Source organism: Triticum dicoccoides, unplaced genomic scaffold, assembly GCF_002162155.2.
Source record: "Triticum dicoccoides isolate Atlit2015 ecotype Zavitan unplaced genomic scaffold, WEW_v2.0 scaffold167582, whole genome shotgun sequence".
Classification (NCBI taxonomy): domain Eukaryota; kingdom Viridiplantae; phylum Streptophyta; class Magnoliopsida; order Poales; family Poaceae; genus Triticum; species Triticum dicoccoides.
Genome location: NW_021219738.1, coordinates 1 through 5,696, shown reverse-complemented (window position 1 = coordinate 5,696; position 5,696 = coordinate 1). Strand labels below are relative to the sequence as shown.

Sequence of the window (5,696 nt, the reverse complement as noted above, 5' to 3'; positions counted from 1 at the left end):
GGGGGGGGGGTGGAGTTCCTCGTCTGGCAGGATTCCAGGCAGGCGGGGCGGGAGCGGGTGATTCAGGGTGGACGGGAGGCAGACGTCGGGGAGGTTTAGCGGAATGGAGGTGGCAAGCAGGGGGGAACACGGGCAGAGCTGCCGAGGTTAAGCAAGCCCTCGGGCGAGTGCTTTTGTGATTGCGTCATGTTAGTTGCCTCAACAGGGATGTATTATGTTAGTTGCGTCATGTGAGCACCTGAGATGGCATCATTTTCACTACATCCGAAAGGTTATCCTTTTGTGTACATTCAATCATTCATACAATAACATTCGTCCATCAGTAACAGTGTGATAACAGCTTCAAAGATCAAGCTTTCAAAGAAATGTCAACATTCAGACATCATTTTAACATGCCTATATATTCCAGTCATTTGTCCAGCAACTAGTATAGGTATCAAAATCCCGGCTTCTGCCAACCCTCTCGGGCCTTCATTACTAAGAATGCTGTGAGGAAAACATCACTTGTTAGTGTACGGAGTCATGCATCATTTTTAACATCAAAATATTGAAGCTATGCTACTTAGAGGGAAATCTTGATTCGTACTTAAATGCCATTTAGGAGTGAAAATGCAAATTACCTTGTAGGCTAAACTCTTGTTGAGCCAGTCCAACCCATCATACATGCCTTCCCCAGTTGCAGCGGAACACAAATAAACTCTCCTGCAATAGAATGAGAAGTATACAAGACCAAGTTTATCAGCAATTCTTCTCCAACTAGCAGCAAAATATCATCTAGGTTAACCAGCTAGGGTCAAATACCAGCATCGCCGACGCAAAGGCAAAAGGCCAAGCTTATCTATTATTTCAGCAACACTCATGGAATTCAGAAGATCTTGCTTGTTAGCAAAAACAAGCAACACAGCATCGCGCAGCTCATCCTAGTAACAATTTTTTTGCGAGAAAATTTCTAATCTATTCATCTTCAATCATGGCAGTACAACGAATATCAGAAATAATAAAAATTACACCCAGATCCGTAGACCACCTAGCGACGACTACCAGCACTGAAGCGAGCCGAAGGCGCGCCGCCGTCATCACCCGTCCATCGCCGGAGTCGGGCACAACTTGTTGTAGTAGACAGTCGGGAAGTCGTCGTGCTAAGGCCCCGTAGGACCAGCGCACCAGAACAGCAACCGCCGCGGATAAAGAATAACATAGATCAGAAAGATCCAAACCGAAGACACACGAACGTAGACGAACAACGACGAGATCCGAGCAAATCCACCAAAGATAGATCCGCCGGAGACACACCTCCACACGCCCACCAATGGTGCTAGACGCACCGCCAGAACGGGGGCTAGGCGGGGAGACCTTTATTCCATCTTCAGGGAGCCGCCGCCGTCTCGTCTTCCTGAGCAGGACACAAACCCTAACAAAACTGAAAGAAACGATTAAAAACGGAGCCCTCCCGCCGGCCCTTGCCGAGATCCACCACGCCCCCATGGCCCTAGTGCCACAGGAGAGGAGGCGGACCTGCGGCGGCGGCGGGAGGCAGAAACCCTAGTTTTCTTGTGGAGAAGGAGGAGACTTCATCCTAGTAACAATTAACAACATACATTAACTTCGCACACAGACATGGATACAATAAGAAAAATAATGATTTATTATCATAAGGTGCGAAATATATATAGCGAGTTTTCTTCACTATTTTAGATTTTCTCAGTTTTTTTCTAGCCTTCGCTCTTTTCATAGAAAAATTGCAGTGGAATCTTTTCCCACTGTTTTCTGTATTAGAAAAACAAGATGTACCATGCGCAGTAAGATAAGATACATCATTCTGTCATGTTTCCCAAGTTACTCCGAATGTAATGTCGAATGGCACTTGCCTCATTCAGCATTCTGTGGAGCACTGGTCTCGCCTCAGCAATACGATCTCTGTCGTTGCCGTCAACAACAAAGATAAGGCCCTGCTGAGCGTCTGGTCAGTAATTCCTCCAAGCAATCATACGCCTCCCCTATTTTGGAAATGAGATAGATAAATGATCAGCATATCTCTACATAAACGATAATCTTAGTGAGACTTGTCAAGGAAATTAATGCTTTAGTAACCGCAATCAGGTGATTATCATTTTACTTGTATGACCACAAACAAGGAAACAATAACAAAGGAGAAGCAATGATAAGTGTGAGGCAAGAAGAAGAAAAGAGTACGAACACCACCATGTCATGGCCACCGACATCCCAAGAAGAGATGATGCACGTGTCATCCTCTGATTTCTTCACGTGGAACCCTGCGTTGTGTAGACAAAATGTCAAAAAATGCTTCCATCAGTGATGTAATCCTACTTGTGCCTCCCAACCAAAAGGAGACAAATAATGAGTAAGAAAGCCCAAGCATTAACAACTGCCATCCTGCATGTATGTCTATTATAGTAGTATAATTATTAATATAAGAAGAGGCAACACAGACTAAAATATTTGCTCAGTTGATCATAGAATTTTTAACGGCAAAGACATAATAATTAATAATGTAAAAGATTAGCTCGAAATTCTTCATTCCACAGGCGCACGTGAACGAACGAAGCAATACTATAAAATACAATTGCTAGCGGCGGGATTCGTTTTCAGTTGACAGCAGCACGTACATGATATCTGATGGACTAGATTAGTCGGAAGCAGTAGTATTTTTCATTCAGTACCGATGGTGGGGATGGTGGTGACGATCCTTCCGAGCTGGATCTTATGTAGGAGGGAGGTCTTCCCGGCGCCGTCGAGCCCGACCATCCGGATCCGCAGCGTCTGCTTCCTCGACAGCGTCTGACCCATTGGTGTCCTCCCTCCAGAGCTCGACTGGATGGAATCACCCAACGCACAAGCGACCGAGTATGTATAAAGAGTTAGACACCCAAGCCTAGCTAGAAAGAAAGAAATATCGAGGTCGAGAATCTTCTCCGTGGACTAGAGAGTCTAGAGCTGACCTGGCCGCGCCTTCCAGATTCACAACGAACAAAAATGACCGACCAAATCAACACTCATGTTTGAATCACTCAATCTCTCCAATTTTTGGACTGGAAAGTAGCTAGCTAGCTAGTGGTTCTTCCTTTCCCACTGTACGTACGTACGTTGCTTCGGAGAAGATGAGGGACGTCCCCCGACCATTCAAGTTTCCAAAGCGGTCCATGATATGTGTGTTGTTCCTTATTTTCATTTTTATTTTGCGATTGCGAATAATGTGTGCTGTTCCTTGAGCGTTGAAGCACCCAACACACATACGCGAGGCTGGAGATAAACATTAACGCGTGTTCCTTTATTTTTATTTACATTTTTTGAACCCCTTTTGACTAGGCCTCTCGCTCTCTGTTGAGCTAGTTTTATACTCCTCCATCTCGTATTGCTTATTTTAGATTTATCTTGATACATCGATACGGATGTATTTAGATACGTTTTAGTATTAAATACATTTGTATCTGGACAAATCTAAAGCAAATAATTTGGGATGGACGTAATACGCAGGAAGGAGGAAGATAACATTCCCCGCAAAAATCTATATCTATACCTACTAATAAAGGGAGGTAATATTAATCTCAAAAAAAAAGGGAGGTAATATTTGGAAATGCACTTTGGCACATGGGAGCATATGCTCCTGCTATTGGAAAAACATTTCAAAATATCAAAAAATTCCAAACAAAAAATTGGCGTGTATATCTCGATATTCTATGCGGGCACACCAAGTTTTACGGAAAACCAACATTTTTTGTGGTTTGTGTAAAAAAGACCCAAAAAATGTCTAGTGAAAACCCCTTTTTAACACCAAATTTTATCGTTTTCACACGCAACACAAAAATTATCCATTTTTCGTGAAACGACTTTGTGAGTATCCAGAATGTCGCGATGTAGGACCAAAACATTTTGCCAAAATTTTGTGACATTTCAAAATACGTTTAAAACACATTGTAAAAAAGATGAGTATATGCTCCTCGGTGCCAAAACGCCGCTCTCGGTAATATTCTTAGTCCATCATTAATATTTGTAGGAAAGACTCTGTAATTTTTTATTCAACCCGCACTCTGTTTCGGTTCGTTTCTTCGTATACGTATTACAAGCTGCGTTCGTTTCTTAGCAGTGCGTTGCTAGGCCTTCTCTAATGGGCCATCAATGAGGCTAATGGGTTCACCTAGAAGTCAGGAAAAAAAAGTAGCGCTGCAAAATAAACGTCACTGGAATCGATCCGCCCGGTATAAGGCTACAACAAGTCAACAACCAACTATAATTAGTCCCGCCTCTCCTCCATTAACGTGATTAATATCAATTTATATATGTCTAGGGCCATTGTCTGGCGCGAGCTAAGACCCGGGATCCATGAGACTTGCACGGTGGAATTACTGGGAGAGAGACTATTGGGTTATATGTCTTATTAAACGGGATTTCTGAGACGTTTGAGGTGGAATTAAAGGAAGAGAAGAGAGAGATCATCGTATTATATATTGGCTAATTATGGGATTCATGAGACATTCATGGTGGAGTGAGAGAGGGAGAGAGTGAGCCATGGGTGGAATGAGAGGGCTCCCGATTAATCAAGACACGCATGGTTGATTGAGAGAGGGAGAGGGTGGCGGCCCTAACTCCTGCCATCACTACAGATTCTAAGCTCCCAGAAAATGAAGGCCTGGGAGAGCTCCTGTATGTAAGGATCACTCTTCCTCAAAAATCCTTCACTTTCACCTGCTTGAGGAGGGTTTCATGCCACACTATAATGTTTGGACCATGCACGGAGAAATAGGGGTTATGATGGGGGATAACGAAGAAAAGAGGATGATGACAATTATCCTATGTTCCCTGAATACAGTGACACTGCAACGGGGGAAGCTGAAGATCAAGAGGCACCAGACGATGTACCCTGATGATGATCTTCGCCGGGTCATTGTTGATGCACAGAGAGAATGCGAAAGTGAAAGGGAGAAGTTTAAGTTCAATCGCATGTTAGAGGATCATAAAAAAGGGTTGTACCCATATTGCGAAGATGGAAACCCAAAGCTCGGTACCACACCGGAATTGCTGCAATGAGAGGCAGACAATGATGTATCTGACAACGGATTTGGGAAGCTACTAAAAATTATGAAGAAGAAGCTTTCAAAGGATAATGAATTGCCTGACAGTACGTACGAAGCAAAGAAGGTTCTTTGCCCTCTAGGATTACAGGTGCATAAGATACATGCATGCCCTAATGACTGCATCCTCTATCGCGGTGAGGAGTACAAGAATTTGAATGCATGCCCGGTATGCGGTGCATTGCGATATAATATCAAACGAGATGACCCTGGTAATGTTGAGGGCGAGCACCCCGGGAAGAGGGTTCCTGCCAAGGTGATGTGGTATGCTCCTATAATACCATGGTCAAAACGTTTGCTCGGAAAAAAGAGCATGCCAAGTTGTTGCGATGGCACAAAGAAGACCTTAAGAAAGACGGGAAGTTGAGAGTACCCGCTGACGGGTCGCAGTGGAGAAAAATCAAGAGAAAGTGGCGGGACTTTGCAGATGAAGCAAGAAACGTATGGTTTGGTTTAAGTGGAGATGGCATTAATCCTTTTGGGGAGTAGAGCAGCAATCATAGCACCTGGCCCATGAATCTATGTATGTATAACCTTCCTCCTTGGTTGTGCATGAAGTGGAAGTTCATTATGATGCAAGTGCTCATCCAAGGCCCTAAGGAACCC

General features: G+C 43.9%; 1 pseudogene; it reads right to left on the bottom strand.

Moving 5' to 3' along the window:
- Nucleotides 1–259: 259 nt before the first annotated feature.
- Nucleotides 260–3,164, bottom strand: LOC119344392 (annotated as a pseudogene).
- Nucleotides 3,165–5,696: the final 2,532 nt, after the last annotated feature.